At 42.2% G+C, this 20459-nt stretch overlaps 1 protein-coding gene across 10 annotated transcripts in view; it reads left to right on the forward strand.

The window, feature by feature from the left end:
• MAGI2 (membrane associated guanylate kinase, WW and PDZ domain containing 2) overlaps positions 1-20459 on the forward strand; it is a 757279-nt gene that overhangs the window by 817 nt on the left and 736003 nt on the right. The gene's annotated exons all lie outside the window — the stretch shown is intronic.

Raw genomic sequence — 20459 nt, forward strand, 5'->3', positions numbered from 1 at the left:
GAGCGCAGAGAAAGTGGGAGGGATGAGCGGGGAGAAACTTTTGGGAGGAAACAGTCAGCTTCTGCCTTTCCTTTCTCGGATTTATTTCTGAAGTAGTCTATTAGGTTAATGCATTTCCAGGGAAGTCAGTAGAGAAGAGCCGCCACACGCTGTTTACATGTTTGTGTCTGCCCTCGTTAAACTGGGCTGAGCTGGGCTGACTGCAGCTGAGCGCCGGTCAGGAGGTGTCTGCCCCCCCCGCCCCCCACCCCCAGCAGCCTTTTGGAAGCACAGGAGCTGTGAGGTGCTCCGGGTCCGTGGATGCTCCGTGGAGGTGGACGGCTGAAGTGCAGATTTGAGCCGGGCAGGGAGCTCAGCCCTTGGAAAGTTGGGGGTTTCGGGGGTGGGAAGGTTTTTGAGGCCGTGCATTAGAGGTGCTTGTGCTCTGAGGATGTACAGGAGAGTTGCTCTGACATTTGGTATAATTTTGTAATTCAGCTTCCTCATTGTACTTGGAGGTTTATTATTGTTGAAAGTGACATTTGTGATTCTTCTGAATGCTTCAAGGATATGTCAGTTACAAGTTTATCCAAACACAGCAGAATCAGTCGGAAGCATTTGACTTTCACTCAGGCCTTCAGAATGTACTGAATGATAGATACAGCTGTCTACATCAGGTCAAACCTCTAAATAAAGATATGATCTGGGTTTTTTGTGTTTGTCCTTTTGGGTAAGTTGTGCAATATGTTGTAGATCGTATCTTGATAGTCAGGCAATGCAGGGAGACACAATAGTTTATGTGACAAGTGAAGATTAGAAAGGAGTATAATGGATTCTGTCTTGCAGCAGAGTGTCAGCTCTGGGCACCTGAACTCCAGAAAACCTGCTCTGTAGTTCCTCTTTCTATCAATAATTTTAATGTGAGTGATCTTACTGTGACATGATTCAAAAAGAAGCAGCAGTAAAATTATCATGAAGATAAGGGTACATTGTTAAGTGATTTAAATTCTTACTTTTTTTTCTTTGCGGAAATCCTATAGATGCTTTATAGTAATGCCAGTTTAAGGTTACATTCATTTACTATGTGAAACAGTCTCTGTCCCACCTCTTCACTGTTTTTCTAATACTTCTCCTTAAGTTAAAGCAATCACCAGTGATTCATTAATGTGTGCACCCTTATTAGAGATATCTGTCATACATGAATTAGGGACATTAGTCAGGCTTTTAGTCCGTGGATTATGGCAAGTTTCTTGAATGAGACATGGAGGATGAATTCTAAATTCTGCCTGGTTTATATATATCTCTGAGGAGTTTTACTTCAGTATGTTAACATGCTACACTTTTGATGCAAGTCCTCAAAGCACTGGCCAGATGACTGCGTGCTTGGAAGTGACAGTTCTGCAGAGATTCTTGGACTGAGAGAGAGTTCCTGGCTGGAATGATCTTTCTTGTGCTCCAGCATCCATCCTCTGCTTCGCCAAAGGGAGAGGCCTTCTGGATCCAACTTCCTATTTTTAAAAAAAAGGTCAGCGGTTTGTGTATTTTGCCACCTGACTCCTCCTTCAGTGTAATTCAGTCTAATCTGCACCCCTTGGTTACAAAGCACAGACAGCAGGCATCCATGTTACAGGAACAATCACTATTCCCCAGCACTACTTTGCAGCAGTGTGTAGGAGAGAAAAAGCTGGACAATAAAATCCTTATATTTTTTTTTGTAAATTTTGTTCTTCTTTTAATTATAAAACACCTTTAGTGTGCTGGAACAAGGTTAGTGACTCCATTGTCATTGTTTCTGCATAATTTATCAATGATACCTCTGTAAATTAGAATAGCATGACCTTGAATGCACCATGTGACTGTAGCTGCTTCTTCAGTGCTGCCTAGGAATGAAGTCAGAGAGAGAAATGTGGAGGTAGGACACCACTATTTATAATGTGATGCTTAGGATACTGTGATTATTTATCTTGTTTGAAAGTTTTGATAATTCAGCAGTGAAAATTAATTTGTAGATGAAATCAGAGAATGGCTAATTCAGTTTACAGGAATTAGCTTAGCTGTTTTAAAGTACAGAAAATACAGGTGTTTTAATGATTTTTCATTACATTTTATTTGATTAAACACTTCCCTCTTCAAAATAATGAAATACTTCATCTTTTACCACACTCTGAGGTAAAATACTTCTTTAAAAAAAGTCTGATGGAATATTGCTGTTTTGTGTGAGCTGAACATCTGAGCTAAAAATACTAACTTAGAAAAAGCAATCATATAATGTAGGAGTTGCCGTATATCATCAGGAGGAGTAAACATTATGAGAAACTAATTAGCAGTTCTATGATATGATCTGACATGGAACTCTCCTAAGTATGACACCCTATAAATAAGGATGTACTGCAGGAAAATATTGCCTGGTTTTGCATGGGGAGAAAAGATTGTAAGAACCATTATTATTCTTTAATCTTAATTGTAAGAGTTTGCAGAGAAGTATTCCTTGGAGACTATTTCCTGTTTGGGATTTTTTGTTAGGTTTTTTTTTGCAAGCCACTTACTGTGCTACTATTGGCAGAATCACAGAGATTCTCTTAAAACACATGGGGTGAAATCTTGGCCCAGATGAAGTCAATGGCAAAGCTTTCCTTGACATCAAATGAGGAAGACGGGATTTCCACTGTTAAGTCCTATGCTTTTTTGAGTTTATACCCTTTGAATGGGAGAATTTTGTACGGCAGTCAAATCAGTCAGGTATATTTGCAAATGTTACACATTCTGACCTGTTCACTCTGATGAAGAGAAGAGCCTTACTGTTTCTGAAAGAAATAGTTCTGAATTTCAAATGTGATTGTTTTTACATGCAGAACATTTTAGATTAAGTACTGCCTTCTTCCCACAGATGCGTAGTTGTAAAAGTAGCAATGTGTTAAGGAAAGGCATCCTAATTTGGATAATCACACGGGAGAGTCATGTGAGGAGCAGTGTTGTTTCCAGTTCTACTCTCTGTTCATCGCTGATATCTCAGATCCACAGTGTCCTTCTCCAGTAATTCCTATCAGTAGGCGACACAGGTCCATGATGTGTGCAGACTCCAATACAGCTTTGGTTTTAATTTGGAGGGTTGCAGGAACAGCCCACTCAGCTGTCCTGCATAAACCGGGATCTTTATTCTTTGCATAGAGTTACAAACTTCCACAGATGCCCTCAGCAGAATCCCAGTGAACAGTCTGAAAACATGGATTTCAGAACTCAGGAGCACTGCAGCAGATTTTGTCCTGGAGCTGCTGCCTGACACATCTGTTCCTCAAGGAAAATGATTTGGACGTATTAAGTAACCAGGTGATCTGACTCACTTTGCAATTTAATGTACTTCTGGAAGTATTTAGTTGTATGACCATATGAAACTAGTAGTTGAACTGAATAACATTGTTACTTTGTATTGACACTTTCTAACATCTCTGATTTGACTAAATCATCAGACTTTCAGCTTCAACCCACAACGCTTTAGCACCTTATGCAAAAAGACAATTTAGTATACATAATGTAAGGAGGGACTTAAAACCAATGTTACATTCTCAGACTAATAATTTACTTACAGTCAGCGTACGCTAAAGTGTTTTGCTGATGTTCGATGGGCTTGGGCATATTTGCAGTCAGGAGAAGATTTGGACCCTCATTAGGGTGGATGCAAGAGGGGCCGTGTTTGGGCAGACTGCAGGTTTGCTTCCTCCACATCCTCTCCCTGGTAGTGGCAACAGCAGTTTCCCGGCAAAGAGTAGAAGGACAGGACAGTACTGTCCCAGCACTCAGTGATTTGTGGCTCAGGGATTTCTTAGCCTTGTAGCAAGTCTGGGTTTTGTTGTTTTTTTTTTTCCTTAATAAGTTCATCCATGAGTATTGTAATTAAAACCTGGCAGATAATTTTCTTTTTTTTTTTTTATTTAAAAGTTTGTGACAAGCCTTTTGACAGAGAGGTACGGGAATGTTTCAATTTTCTAAAGTTTTTCCCTGCACATGTAAATACCGTGTCAGCTAGTTAACATGTAACTGTTTTCCTACAGACTTTTTCATACACGTATTCCTATGTATAGTTACATTTTTAAGAAACTCCTTTGGTTATTTAAGTTCATCAATAATTCTCTTCTATGTTCATTAAAATACTCTGTGCATACAGATCATACAGATTGTCTTTTTTTGTGTTTTTTTTTAATTTTTTTTTTCCTGGGTATCAATATATACTGTCTTCCCAAATGTGAATGTTGGATAAAATTTTCTTCACTAACATAAAGGATGATATTTTACAATAGAAAGTGGTGTGATTTTTGCGAATTTTAAAAAAAAAAATCACAAAGGTCTTGCAAAAACCAAACCCAAAGAACTATAAAAACCTGCCTGGTTGCACTTCTGGTCTATAATGCAAAGTTAGTCTTTGAAAATAAATTGTACTTCAGACTCACTCCTTTTTCCTAACTTGTGCTCTGTAGGATTTTACTAACTCCAGCAGTGACATTCAGAGTTCTCTTTTTACCATGACTTTATGTAATTCTTATGCTTGTCCATCTTAAAGACCACTGAAGCTGACTTCTGACCCATGTAGCTGGTGATTTATTCTTCAGCTCCTCCAGGGAGACTCTGATGTTTCATGTCAGGAACTCTGTGTGTTCACTGGCAGTAGAATTATATTCATCAGTCTTTTTCCTTCTTGGAGAATTACAAATGTGCCATTAACGGATGGGGCCATGACTTTGTTAGTGCATCATTTCCTTGAAGAAATTAAATAATTGAGAGTGCTCTGCTTAATCCTGTTGAGTCACATATGGTAAAGTTCATCTCACACTAACACTTGTCCATCTGTTGATACTGTTGACATCAAAGGAAAGTACCGATATGAGGGGGTAAAATTGCATCTTGACTTATTTTATGCATCCTATAACCTCACCTGCATGAATTCAGCATTTTGTGAAAGATACGGATTCTAAGCGTTTGCTTTCATTGTTCATGATCTTCTCCTTACTCCTTCTAGATGAGGAGTGCCTTTCATGACATGAAAGAGTTGGTAAATTCATCTACATTTTTTGTATGCAAGAAGTGGTGTATACATGGAAAAAGTTCTCCTTCAGGAGGAATTTATGTGAGGAGGTGGTCATACTGTGATTTAGAAAGGGTGATGGAGACGAAAGTGCTACAGTAGTTATAGAAGCAGATGTTTCTTGTTCTTCTCTTCCTCATAGCAGTACAAACAATTTATTAAAAAAAAGATAATTTTTTTTTTTTTTTTTTGCTGCAGAGCATCAAGGCAAGGGTCAAAAAGCATAGTGCTTGACTGTGTTAACATTCTGGAAGTAATTTCTTTTCTTCCATACACATAATAGGTATTTATTAATGTGTAAGTATACATATTCATCTGTTGTTTGGGTTTTTTTTTTTTTTGGAGAGCTATGGGTAGGACTTTTTATCTGTGGGTTGAGAGTGTGTAAGACTTAGTGTAGTATTGCTACACAATAATAAAATATATACAGATATTTATGGGCTACAGTATCAATCTAGAATGTTTGTCATACATGTTTTGATGCATATATGTATGGTAGTTACAATGAACCTGTTCATTCTGATGGCCACGCAATGTGCAGTAAGGCACCGTTTTCTGCAGGAGGAAATAAAATTATCATCAACTTTGGAGTAAGATTGACTGGATGCCTACCCAAGCAGGTGCAGTCCATAGTGCAGAATTTGAAGGTATTGATTTCAGTAGAAAAGTGCCTATTTTTGGTTTTTGTTGCTGAATGACATTGCAATGCTGGCCTTAACTATATTTTCTAAAATCACAGGTGCTATGATCTCGACACTATCTCTTCATCACACCTAATTTATTACAAATAAGTTTGCTTTCAACCTCATGGAAATCTACCCAGCAAGAAGGTGTAGTAGTCTTGCTGGCCATTTGTGTAGCTTTCTCACTGCAGGCTGAAGCTGCCACAGAGGAAACTGGAATAGCAGACAGGAGCAAGAGAGAAGGAAGAGAGTGAAGTGCTTTAACAAAACTGAAATTTATCTACCTGTCCCACACTCGAAAAAAGTTTTCATTGTAATTGATAATCTCTGAAACAGTACTTATTATTTTAATGTCTCTTTTATTCATACCTCCTATCCATAATTTGGACTTTTTGCTAGAAGCTTAGTTGACAGAAGGCTGTTGTTTGTGTACATCTGCCATGTATTTACCCTGTTTCCAGTGTGTAAATGAACCACAAATGCATTATTTCTAAACTGTCAGTCAGCACATGCAGATTGCTAGGATCCAGACAGCTTCATCAAAAGGTGTGTTGCTGTCAACACTGCGCTTCCAGGTGTCTTCTCATTCATATATAGTTTATGGTTAGTAATAGATGAATAATGCTGTTTCACTCTGCTTATCAGCTGCAGACGTTTCTCCTGGATGTCTTTGTTTATTTCTACAATGCATGAACTCAAGATGAAGGAAAGTAAGACAAGGAACAAAATGGAGAAAGTAAAATGTAGGAGAGAAGGTCCCAGGAAGAAAGAATCAGAGATTATTAAACTAAAATATAACTGGCTTTACAAATCACATGTTCTGTCATATTCAAGAGAGATTGTGCAGCTCTGAGGAGATTCTCCAGCACAGGGAATGTGCATTTCCTAGACCTGTCTTAGATCCTCAAAATATGTTGACATCTCCTGCTGGGCTAAGGCTGGCCCTCTAAAATACCCACAATTGACTCATTCTAATGAAAAAAATTGTATTCTTTCTTTCTTTAGCTGACCTCACTAGTTGTTCTTAATGCATCACGGTTTCTGTCCCAAATTCTCACCAAAGTAAGGTGAAACAGTGGTGTCCCCTGAGAAATGAGGGAGAAACACAGATTTGTGTAGGATGACACATATTTGTGTAGGATTTGTATGTGTGTGATGGTCCTACAAAAATGGAGATTTACCAGGTAGCGTTTAGTTGCCATTGCACCAGAACTGCATGCCGGGTCTCTTGCTGCTGAGGTGGCACCAGGACCTCCCTGGCTCACGTTCTGCATCCTCCCTCTCTGGTACCAAAACTGTTATGGTGTCATTGACCTTCAGAGGCAGTGCTGGCTCACAGACACTAAGTAACTTCTGCACCTTTCTTTTCAGACCTCCGACCTTGTGAAGCAAGGCTTCCAGTTCAGATGTTCGAGATCATGTGAAAATGGAAGAAAAAAACAAGTGTTCACGTGTTTTATGGTTTGCAGACAAACCAGATTGGCTATGTCCACTGCCAGAAAAAAAATCCATAGGTGAAATAATGCTTCCTTACATTTCTAGATCACATTTTTTCTGAATGTCTTGAATCATCCTTGGTTCAGATCAGCGTACTTCAAGGAGCTCCTCCCATATACCTTTTCTTTCTCAGAAACCATGGAGACTTAGTTGCCACCACTTCTTTCTTGTTTGCTCCACAGCTTTTCTGCTACTGAAGCATCTTTGTTCAGGGCCTCCTCTGTCCCTGGAGTTCACCTCGCCCCTTTCAAGTAGTGCGTCTTTCAGGTCTGGCATTAATGTCAACTAGTTTATTCTACTAGTAAGATGTTTTTACCCTCTATACTTGTATTTACTTCAGAAAGCATGCATAAACTTGTTTTAATTTTGGCATTCCATGATTCCAGATCATTCCTGTTCTGATGGGAGTAACCCTGCTATAACAGTTTCCCGTTGTCCCTGGTCTGGCAGATACATGACACAGCCTTGACAACATATGGTAGTCTCTATAGCCATCATGGGCAATAATTTCATTGAATTATCCAGGATTATTAAATTGTTCACAGAGTTCCCAGGAAAGGAAACAGAAATAAGGCATCAGTCTCATTTCAGGACATCAGTTTTCATGTGTAAGTTCTTACAACACACACATTCTTTGTTTGCTTGATTTTAAACTCAGATTGAAAACTGAGGAATGGTCCTGTTTGTACCTCGAGTTGTACGGAATAGTTTCTAACATGTTGCATTCACATGGCTGGTTCTTTAACTAGTGTGAAATGAAATGGCTGTGTTAGTTTCTATTATTTCCTTTCTAAGTCCTATTAATCTGCATTAATAAATGTCACCTAAGCCTCTCTTATGCTTCCAAAACAGTACGTTAATATAAACAAGGATTAATCCCATTATATTTTAATTCTCTGTCCTTGTATAAGAACAGCATTTTATATTTCAAAGTGTGCAGAGTCCTGCTGCAAACTGAGTAAGCTGGCAGAGCCCCTCAGCGCTCCCCTCACCGCAGCGCAGTGCCGGTGGGGTGGGAGAGGCAGCAGATCCAACGCTCCTGTAGCACATTGGGGCAGGAGGTGAACACCTGGTCAATTTAAGCTATCCTGTGTTTTGCTTAGGTAAAGTGTCATTACTCCCCAAATTTCTATGCACAGCCACTAGACTATTCTTTTGCAAAACTCTCCTTGCAACTGAGTTCTGCGGAGATGCCCGCTCGATACTAGGTGCTGTGCTGTGATTCCTGTTTGTTATATTGACAGTGATTGTTTCGCTGGTATTCCCGATTTCCCCTTCCATGTGGGTTTGTTATCTCTGTCTGTTGTCTCATGCATCAAGTCTGAAACCTTTTGGTGAGAGGAATTGCCTTTTTGTTACAGGAGCTAGCATGACAGTTTCAAGTTGGGAGTCTCTAGTTTCTATGGCAATGTAAGTAAGTATTCACACTAAATTCGGAGTTAGCCATAATGACTTTCTTGGTAGTAGTTATTGGAAATATTCTGTATAATTTTAACACAGGATCTGTAACTCAAATTAACAGTATTTTAGTCTTGGTGATAGAAGCTGTAAAGTGGATAAAAGTTGAACAATAGAATTTCAGAGCAGTGACTGTTGAGGAGCTTCTATTATTGGTAGCACGGGTCTGTTGTCTCATGGTCTTTCCATTGCAGCTACTGCCAGTGAAGCTTGTTCAAAAAACCTTAGCTAGTCTGAATACAGAGAATATATTTCCTGAACAATTTAATTTATTCATTTTATCTGCTCCATTTACTTGTGGAGGAACATTTTCCCCCTGTAAACTTCTGGAAGAATTACTGGAATTTCTGATAAGCCAGTAAAAAGAGCTTTTTCAATGCTCACTCTATTTGGTCGTTTTCCAGTAAAAATAGCATAAAAGATTTCAGGAAAAGAATGTATCACAGCACTGGAGGTTTTGTTGAGGAAATAAAGTAAAACCAAGATGTTGGGTTTTCTTAGTTAAAATTAAAAGTCAATAATTGAAATATTAATTGAAAGGTCTTCTTTGTTCATATTTATGTTGCATTTTCATGTTATGCCTATGGTACTTATGTACTGAAATACTCTTCAGAACAGATGAACCCATAAAATTTTAAAATGTCTCCTCTAAATATGTGTGAAATATTGTAGGGGTTTCTGTACTTGCAGAAGTATAACATCTGCTTTGCCTTTATAGGGATTCATGGTTTTGTATGTGTTTTAAGGGTAATGAAATTGATGTTTCTGAATGTAAAAGTTGGGGAAACTGAAGATTTTTTTTTTTTTTGCGTACCTGAGAAAGCACCTCCTGCGTATGAAGAGTATCAGTTTCTCTTGGGAAATGTAGCAAGTCCAGTTGGGATCCAATAGTGCTCTTTTGGGTCAATATTAAGTAGATTTCTAGTAGGCAGTAAGCAAATTTCTCTCCAATTGCTGCAGGAACTGGTTGCAGTGAGCTGCAGAATTCCTCCCTCCGCGTCTGCACATTGCTGGCCAGCTAGCGAGGAGGATGCTGCTGGGAAAGAGATTTGCAGCTGAGACATTAAAACAGAAGTCTTCACATGGATCCCTCTGGACACTAGTATTGCTCTTGTTATTAAACTATCTGAATAGATTCCAGATTGTAAAAAACCTTTACAAAAAGAGCTTATTTGGAGTCCCCCAACAGGGAGTTACCCTTGGTCTCCTCACCGACCTCAGTGAATTTCGATGCGGGGAGGGAAGCTGGGACGGTGTAAAACTGCTTCGCATCTTTGGTCTCCCGATCTAGGCTGTGAGATATTGTTCTTAAAACCTCCTAGGATATTGCTGAGTTTCACAATTGCAGTGATTATATTTTCATCAGGTGTGCTGTCTTTTTATGTTTTTTTTTTTTTATTATTTAAAGCCTGTCTAGCTTTTTAGAAAGAAGCGATCCATCTGAATACGTATGGCTTACCAACAGAGCTGTCACTGTATTTCTCCAATACAATTACTTAGTTTTCTCTTTTTATTATTTAAATAATTAATCTCCTAAAACATGAATGTTACTATTAGTGTATCAAGACAACTGAAACCAGATCCCGTGGAGACAGGTACTACAAGCTGGCAGTGAGAAACAGTCGCTGCCCCAAAGGGTGTATGGAGGCTAATTGGACACAGCGGATAGGCAGGAAGAGGCAGAACCGCACGGCGGTGAAATGACTTGCCAAAAATCTCAGGTCAATCAATAACACAGTGAAGAACCCTGCAATGTAATTTGAAAGTCTATGCAAGCAGCACTGCGTCCAAGTAAACGCGCATAACCTGCAAAAACCCCTCTCCTGTTCAGTAAGGACTTCTATCGATTTCTGAGTAAAACATTTTTGGAGGTATTTACTTTAAATTCTGTGACAAATCCCGTGTAAAGCAGAAGCTTTGTCAATAACAAAGAATCACAAGCATGCAAAGGTCTGTACAGAGGAGACAGTCTGATGGGAGTGTTGTCTCTTAAAATAAAATGCCTTTCAGAAACATTTTGGAAGCAGTGAAGTGTAGGAAACTGAAGTAATATACATTTATATGTTTTAATGAGATATTTATGTTTGTTTGCAATGCTAATTGGACATGCAGGTACATCATCCACACTGTATGACAGATTTATGATTTTTTTTTCTGGCCTGTTAAAGCTGCTGCCTGATGAGTGGCAAATTATAATTTTGTGGGGGGGTTTTTGGGGTGTGAAGGTTTGGTTTTTTTTTCCTTTTTCTTTTTGTTTTAAAAAAACTTTCCCATTTGTTTTGGAAACATGAGAGGTCCTAAAAAATATTACCACAGGCAAAGTTTGGTTTGCCGAGTGACACATATAGAATACTAATTAAACACCTAGTGAGAGCTTCTCACTTTTCACAATGCTGAGGGACTTCAGATTGGCTTCGGTGGATGGTGGCATCTTTCAGAGCCCTGCTGTTGCCATCTTTTGACCCAAGTTGGGTGAGGTTATTAGCAGGATCCTAGATTTAGCTGAACTTGTGAAAAGTTAGGGCTAGGGTATAGAGTTGTCAGATGGTATCCTTCCAAATTACTGAGGAATTGTAGAGCAGTGTGGCTGTTTTGGGTTTATGAGGACACATAGTCATGCTGGGCAGGGCTCCATTGAGGCCATTTCAGTTGCAGTTACACCACTTTGTGGCTCTGTACTTCTGTCCCTCAGTGGAGAGCTGTTTTTCCCTCTTTGTGCTTTCACCTCCTTCACTTTGGCATCAGTTTCTCATTTCTCATTGGAAACTCTTTCCTCCCACTCCCCTTGGAGAGGCTGGGATGAAGGAAGGGGGTGGGGGAACTTCCCAGCACTGACCTGGTGTGAGGAATGTCTGCCTGAGCTGCTGGAGTATGTTTCACTGTGAGGATCCTCTGGAAGGTCTCTGTGTCCTCCTCTTTCACTGCCTGGGGACTGTGCAGGGTTAAAGAGATGATCAGTGAGAGATCAGAGTAGGGTTGTGCCTTGTACAAGCAACAAGACTTAGGTCTTGCTGGATCCACGCTCGTTTTTCAGGAGAAAGAAGTTGTGTAACATTAATGGTGACATCCAGCTGAGGTTCCACAATCCTTTTTTAAATCCCCTTTTAAGTACCACTGTACTTCTGGGTGCTTTAAATAAAACTGGCACAAGCCAGGGCAGCACATTGTGGACACCTGAAATTATGAAAAAAATCATGTTTCCTTTTGACAGCCACGTAGTCCTGTTCGCTGTACAACACCCTTTGTTATGTAGTTAGTCTGATAGGACTTTGATCCTGAAGTTGATCATGAGCACAATTGCCCTGCGTTTGCATTATTAATTCATCAAAGCTTTTTACAGGTGCAGTCATTTGTAGGACTAAGGACAAAGGAAACCCTGAAAAGCTGATGTCTTTGACCTGAAAAAGCGCAGCTGGTTCGCAGTGCATGGCAATACTGCAACGCAGTTTTGTACAGAAAATGTGTGATGTTGTGTGCAGCCACTCTGACCGGGGAACAGGTGGGATGAGCGGGACTTTGGCTCAGGCACCAGAGTTAACAATCCAAACAACTGTAAAGAAAAGGTCCAAACAGTACTTCATGGAACAGCACTGGGATCGTTCCCCTCCCAGGACCATCACCAGCTCTTCGCTGTCCTGAATTCAGCCAGCAATCGGGCTGTTCAGGCATGCCGGGTGTCCTCGTAGCAGGAGATGAAAATGCCTGTGTTTGAAGAGTGCTGGGGTCATCCTGCACTGCAGAATACCAAGTTTTTTCTTGTGCATGTGTGTGTCTCCCACTGTTATCAGAAGGATGGGATAGCCAAAGCTGCACAGAGTGCTGGGCACAACCACATCCCAGAACAGAGGAGTGAGCAGTGGATAGCTCTCTAGGTGATGAGAGACCTGAGCTTTCCCTCTGGGAATGTCAGATGGGGCACCGTAAAGGTTTCCCCAAATACACACTTGCAAGCGAGTGGCCTGAACCTGCTCGTCAGCTGACTCAGACCATCCCAGGGAGGAGATCTGTACAATAATCTCCAGTGATGCTTGGTGCAGGACTACAGTTGGATAGGAATTCTTCAACTAATATTTGAAAGATTTCCTTCTTTCTCCTCCATTTTATTTTTTAAAAGCACAAAATGCTTTTGTCAGATGGAGGTTGGCGACAGGTGGTGTCCCTCAAGGGTCCATACTGGGACCAGTACTGTTTAACATCTTAATCAATGATCTAGACAGTGGGATTGAGTGCACCCTCAGCAAGTTTGCAGATGACACCAAGCTGAGTGGTGTGGCTGACATGCCTGAGGGACAGGATGCCATCCAGAGGGAGCTGGACAAGCTTGAGAAGTGGGCGCATGCAAACCTCATGAGGTTCAGTAAGACCAAGTGCAAGGTCCTGCACATGGGCTGGGGATGAAGGGATTGAGTGCAGCCCTGACAAGAAGGACTTGGGGGTACTGGTGGATGAAAAGCTGGACATGAGCTGTCAGTGTGCACTTTCAGCCCAGAAAGCCAACTGCCTGGGCTGCCTCAAAAGAAACGTGGCCAGCAGGTCAAGGGAGGTGATTCTGCCCCTCTGCTCCACTCTTGTGAGACCTCACCTGGCTCTCCAGACCTGGCTGTGGAGCCCCCAACATAAGAAGGACATGGACCAGTTGGAAAGGGTCCAGAGGAGGGCCTTGAAGATGATAAGAGAGCTGGAGCACCTCTCCTGTGAGGACAGGCTGAGAGAGTTGAGGCTGTTCAGCCTGGAGAAGAGGCTCTAGGGAGACCTTATAGTGGCCTTCCAATATCTAAAGGGGGCTTACAGGAAAGATGGGGAGAAACTCTTAAGCAGGGCCTGTTGTTATAGGACAAGGGGTGATGGTTTTTAAAATAAAAGAGGGTAGATTTAGACTAGACATAAGGAAAAAAAAAAATTACAATGAGGGTGGTAGAACACTGGAACAGGTTGCCCAGAGAGGTGGTGGATGCCCCATCTCTGGAAACGTTCAAGGCCAGGTTGGACGAGGCTCTGAGCAACCTGATCTTGTTGGAGATGTCCCTACTTCTTGCAGGGGGTTGGACTAGATGACCTTTGAAGGTCCCTTCCAACCCTAACTATTTTATGATTCTGTGATTCTATGAAAATTAAACTGAATACCAATCCTTCCAATTTTTTTTTTTTTTTTTAAGCAGAATCCTTGTTTTCTGACCAGTCTTTCTGAGCTCAATTATACCTGTCTAACTTGAGAGCAACTGCCCTCTGCCACATTGCTGGACTCGGGTTATGCACAGCAAGAAGAGTGCCATCTACTCAGTCATCAGGTAGTTGCAGCTTTTTTCCTGTTCGGAAGCCAGAGCCAACCACATCGAATCATAGAATCGTAGAATCTTTAAGGTTGGAAAAGACCTCCAAGATCATCAAGTCCAACCGTCAACCTAACACTACCATGTCCACTAAACCATGTCCTGAAGTGCCACGTCTACACGTTCTTTGAACACCTCCAGGGATGGTGACTCCACCACTTCCTTGGGCAGCCTGTTCCAGTGCCTGACCACTCTTTCAGTAAAGATGTGTTTCCTAATATCCAGTCTAAACCTCCCCTGCCACATCTCATCATGTTTATGTTCTAAGATTTGATGGATCACAGAACTAGAGTGGAATTGCTCCGAGTCAAAAGTTTATGCACGTGTTTATTCCTGTTTTGCCTGAAAACAATGTTTTATGTCACTGCTGAGAGGCAATTTCTGATCAAATCCGGGAACAGCCTAGCTTCTGTGTCTCTATAGCCTTTTTTTCTTTTTTTTTTCCCCCTTGAGCTGGCAGCTACAGATACTGCTGTCTCCTGAAGACAGCCTGCAGTTAGAGAGAGTGGACCTCCAATGCGTGATTTAGACAGAAGTTTCCCAGAGGGGCAACAGAAGAGAGAGAGGTAGGAAACCCAACAACCAAGACAGTTCACTCAAGTCTCCAAGTCAGGGAACCCTCTTTATATTTTTTTTTGATTTTTTAATAATTTTCTGTTATGAAGAGCATATCCGTTGAATCTGCAGTAATTGTTTTCAAAATGAAACGGTTGAATTTTAGTATAAAGGATAAATGACTTTAAAAATACCATTTTTTTTTTTCTGACCGCTTTTTCACCCTTGGTGCTCTAACCTGCACAATGCACGGGCTGTTTGGCTGCTCTGAATGCTTTGAGTTTTATATAAAACATCTTCAAAGGTAAAAGGGACTTGTAGCAGAGCGGCTTCATCTTCAAGACCTGTAAGGTATTTCACACTTCTGGGGCTTTGTATAAGAAAAAAGAAACCCATACATTTGGAAACTTAAATAATCAGTTTGATTAGCAATATTATAGGTCATGTAACTTTGGAATTTGGCTTTGAGGAGCTAGAAACTGCAGCTTTCTCAGCATAAATTGCAGGTGTTCTGTAGCTTTCAGAGTGAGCCAGACATTTCTTACGACATCTGAGCCAAACGGAGCTGCCCTTGTTGAGCAGCCCAGCGACTGGCCTGGCTGGACGTGGCTGCCATCCCCAGAAACGCTTCACAAGCCTGCTGGAGCCTGCTCCTCGTTCCCGTAGAAGCAGCCTGTTCCCGATGCCGTCCCAACATCATGCAATGGCTTCTGACTGCTCCAGCCCCGGGATGGCCATAACTACTTCCACCTGGGTTTTTTTTGTTAGTTGGCTTGGAGATCTTCCTTCGGCTTATTTTCCTTTGAAAAAAGTTCACCTGTTAACAATCAGCTGGGTGTCATGTTTGCTTGCAAAGCACCTGCAACAACACATAATTTGTGCTTTGCTTATGTCAAACAAGACAGCCAAGAATTACATGCCCATGCTGATTTATGCTATGCTGGCTGGAATTACATTGGAAATGCATGAATTTCATGTGTCTTGCTGAGCTTTGCTTTATTTTCATGTGCCAATATCAACTATGCAGGGCAATTTCATATCAGTATTATCAAGTTCACAGTATGGTGTGGAATATTTCGTGTTTCTCTTGCAGGAGAATTGCCAATTGACTGTTTGTAGATCTTGTGGTTTTGTGTGTTAGAGCTGTGTTTTAAAGGTTTGTAATTGAGTTTTGCTTACTAAAGCTGTCCGCAAGCAATGCCTGTAATTTGTTTCTGTCTTAGAACTGTTTATAAAACAAGGAAATTTTGGATTGTCTTGTTTTTCAGAAAGCTTTGCAAAGTATTTCTGTAATTGCTTATTATAAATACAAAGAGTAACCTGGCCAGCAAAGAAAAGTGAGGAAACAGGAAAAAAACGAGGTAGGAGTGGAAGAAAATGCTGAGTAACGCCATCCAGTTGCTTAGTAGGCTACAAGGATTTGTCAGTCTGCAGTGCTGGTGCTACTGCCTGAGAGTTTTCATCTTTTCAGATTACATCTCCTAGCATAGGACTCCTCACCTGTTTTTTAAGATGGGCAGCATGTACTGTAAGAGCTGGGAAGTTTCGATGGGAGATGGAGACGTCCTGCCTCCTGAGCCCTGGCTCTGACACATGGGAAGGGCTGTGCTGCAGCCCGGCCTGGGAGGTGGAGGAGGCCTGGAGCTGGTGCCCTGACCCCGGCTCCTGGGGGAAGGTACGAGTCTGTTGTCCTGTGCGAGAAGGGAGGGAGGTTGCTCTCCCCAGGGAGACGATTCCAGCCCCTTGTGCTTCTGGAAGCCATGGGAGACGAAGGGGAGGTGTGCTCTCAGTCCTGGAACAGCTGCCTCCTCACCATTCTTACTGCCCACCTCCAGAGAGGAACTTTGCTTCCCTCCCCTCTCCCCTTCCCTCCGACATCCCTTCCAGTTGGATTGTCAGGAACTTTGCTTCCCTCCCCTCTCCCCTTCCCTCTGACATCCCTTCCAGTTGGATTGTCACCTAAGGAGGGAGAATCCGCCAAGGACTTCACACTGAGTATTGCAGAGAGGCGCTGCCCTGACCTGTGGCTGTGGTTTAGGCCTGGTCATCACACAGTTTGTCGCTCACACTCCAGTCCCCAGTGGGATGGGGGAGAGAACTGGAAAGAAAGGAAAACTCGTGGGTTGAGATGAAGACAATTTACTAGAATAGCAAATAATAACAAAAGATAAGGATACGAAAATACACAAAATGAATAGTTTATGTTTTCTCACCACCTGATGTCCCAATGACTAACACAGCCCGTCCTGAGCAGCGATCACGGAAACAAAACTGAGCAGCCAGCAAAGGAGCGAGAGGAAGAGAGCAAGGTAGGAGTGATGCCAGCGAGCGAGATGGCTCCCTGGGCAACCCCCACTTAAGTACTGAGCGTGATGCTTATGACATGGAATACTCTCTGTCGTAGTTCAGCCCCGATTGGACCAGACTACGCAGTCTCTCTCTCACTCCCCCCACCCTCCGAGAGAACAGGGAGAGAAAATATAAGGAAAAACAGCTCGAGGTTTGAGATAAGGACAGGGAGAAATCCTTAAAGTTACCGTCACGGGCAAAACAGACTCGACTTGGGGAAAAAACTATTCATTTATTACTACAAACAGCAGGATAATGAGACAGAGAACAAGATAACCTCCCCCCACCCCTCCCTCTTCCCAAGCTTAACATTATCTCTACTACCTTCCCCCCCCCCCCCGAGCGGCACAGGGGGGAAGAGGGAATGGGGGTTGCAGTCAGTTCATCATATGTTGTTCTACGCCACTGCTTCATGGTCGGGGGAAGAACTCCTCACATTCCTCCCCTGCTCCAGCGTGGGGTCCCTCCCACGGGCCACAGTCCTTCGTGGAACTGCTCTGGCGTGGGTCATCTCTTCCACGGGTGCAGTCTCTCCAGAACAGCTGTCCCAGCGGGCCCTCCACGGGCCACAGCTGCCTTCAGGCATCCACCTCCCCCGGTATGGTGTCCTTCACGGGCTCCAAGTGGATCTCTGCTCCTCCGTGGACCTCCATGGGCTGCAGGGGGACAACCTGCTCCACCATGGTCGTCACCACAGGCTGCAGGGGAATCTTGGCCAGGAGCCGCATTACTCCTCCCCCTCCTTCTGAACTGACCTTGGCGTCTGCAGCCGTTCCTCACAACAGGCTGGTAGATGTCTCTCAGGATCTTTTTTTACATCTTATTCACTTCTCATCTCCTTTCCACTTCTTGCAGCTGGGCTGGACCGAGTCGGGCCCAATCGGCTGCCTGGCGAGAGGCCAGAGGGTGAGGCCTGCAAGGCCCATGAGGCCTGCGCCTCCCCCTCTGCGCCTCTGCCCCCGCTCAGCTTCTTCACATCTTCTCTCCTCTGTCTTTTTTTTCTGTTTTCCCATTCTTAAATACGTTATCGCAGAGGCGTTATCACGAGACATTCTGCTACCAATCGGCTCGGCCCTGGCCAGCAGCAGGTCCGCCCCAGGCCTGGCCAAGTCCCCTGAACAAAGGGGAGCGACTTCTAGCAGTTTCCTACAGAAGCTACCACCTTAGGCCCCCCCCTACTAAACAAAACCACGACACTCTCTTTGGCCAGTTTGGGTCAATTATTCTGTCTGTATCCCTCCCAGCTTCCTGCACCTGCACATTAGCGAGACTTGGAAATCTGGACAGTGTCCTTGGTCTCATTAGCAACAACTTGTATCATCAGTGTACTTATCAACATTCCAATCCAAAATACACCGGCTACTGAGAGGAAAATTAGCTCCATCCCTGCCAAAACCAGGACACTTGGCTTTGTTGCGTGTGCTGCCAGAGCCCAGTGGCATTGAGTCGGCCGCTGTGCTGCCCCAAAGGGTTTACCCACCGGTGAGCTCTGCTGGGCTGCTGTCCCACCAGCTCTGGGAGCGGGACAGGGGCCGGGGATCTGGGCTGGCTCCTCGGTGGTGCTTTGCGAGTTGAAAAATCTTAACAGCTTATTAAAGCTGTTTGTTGTCCTTCATCATGCAATGCAGTTCAGCTCAGCAAAGGAAATAAATGTATTTGGTCTACAGAAATTTTACATGCCTCTGAGTCTTTGTGAATCTGTATGGAGAAACTGTATGTTTAATGCATAAGTGGCTAGTTACAGTAACATTAAGAATTTTATTTAAACCAACAGAATCCAGGATTTCCAAATAAAAAACATAATCTGTCTTTTCATCCAGGTTTTGTTAAGCATGTTATGTATGTAAAATGTCCTCTTTTTTTTTTTTAATTGTTTTCTGATTTAGGGAATGTTTTTTAATTTTTTTTTTGGTAGAAGAGGTTCAGTTTTTCTGCACTGTGTGAAAACAGATCCAGAGCAACCCCCTGATCCCATGTGTTGGGTTCTTAGGGGTTTGTTGGAGTACGTTCAGCATCAATCACGTGAACACTGTCCTGTATCTCGGTCTTCGGTCCTGTGATTTGAAAAGAGAAAAGATTTGAATCCTGTGATTTGAATGGAGTTATGTGCAGAATCTCACCGTGTTTCAAAGATGTGCTTCTGCCGAGGGGGTCAGCCTGGGCTTGGCAGGGGTGGCTGCTGCGGCTGGGGGGAGAGAAGTGCAGTGCTGTCTGGGGGCTTTGGTGGTGATACTGGGATGGATGGAGGAAGGGTTGGAGGTAGGCTGCTTAACCACTCCTTACGGTGCTAAGACTACGGTGCATCACTTTTTGAAAAGTCACTTTTACAGTTATATGCAGCTGTATATGTAAAGGGATCTATATACTATAGTGATGACAGAAGAACAGCGGTTTGTGATATATCTCATTTGATAAAGTGCTGAGATATGATAATGTCGGTATTGTGTTTGTGCCCTGTTTTAAAGTGACAAATCTACAAGTAGTTCCAGTATTTTCAGTGGGGTGTTTGAAATGTGTGGTGACATAGATTTTAAGATGTTTCAGTAGATTAGGCAGTGTATAAGCAGTCAGGAGATCTGGACTCTGATTCTCTAGAAACCTTACATAAATTTCTTTGTCTCTCTGCCTTAGTTCCCCAATGATAATAAAATCCCCAATGATAATAACACCACATAGAGTGTTAAATTGGTAATTGGTCTGTTCCTCAGAAATTTGTTCTGAGGGTAACTCCAATAATAGTTGTGTGTTTGTCTACAATAGTAGTAAGGGCCACATAGTAATATGACTTAGAGACATGTTAATTGCTAATTGTTCAGTATTGACCTGATCCTTGAAAAGTAAACTCTGAAAGCAGCATAAGATCTTGTGTAAATAAGAGATAAATTATAATGTGTGTATTTGTCGTTGGTCATTTTCTCTATGTATAATGCAGTGTCTCAAGATGTTTCCCATATCAATTTTGAGGCAATAATCAAGTCAATGATCTTCTCAACTATACCTGTCTTTTTTTTTTTTTTTTTTTAGCTGCATGGCAAATAAGGGCTTTCCCTTTGCTGAGAAGTGTCTTTTCTGCTATTATTACTTCTCTAGAGGGATAATTTCTCTTTGGTAGAGATAAGGAGAGTGATCACTGAGTGCATTATCCTTCTTCTTTCACTGGGGTAGAACATCTGCTGAAGGTTTTATTTAAGCATTTATTTAATACCTATGGCCAAACGTTTGGACTCTGGGGTAGTTCCAGACAATTTAATTCCTTACTTTCCAACAAAACTGTAGTAGTAGAAGTTAATGTTGTTTCTGATTATTACCTTCGCACTAAATTGTTCTCCTGACGGTACATGAGTGCTTTGGAAGATACCTGGCCAAAAATACATCCCTATGCTATTCTTCTTCTATACTTTCCTCATTCTGCAATTTGTCTATTTTCTTTCTTTATATAAAGAATCTACTTTCTAATTTTTATTTCTTTTCCTTTCTGAGCTGTTTCACTTCTTTTTCATCCAAATTCATACTTGTGGGCATTCTTCTATT

Source organism: Chlamydotis macqueenii, chromosome 1 (assembly GCF_036417535.1).
Source record: "Chlamydotis macqueenii isolate bChlMac1 chromosome 1, bChlMac1.mat, whole genome shotgun sequence".
In the NCBI taxonomy this organism is placed as follows: domain Eukaryota; kingdom Metazoa; phylum Chordata; class Aves; order Otidiformes; family Otididae; genus Chlamydotis; species Chlamydotis macqueenii.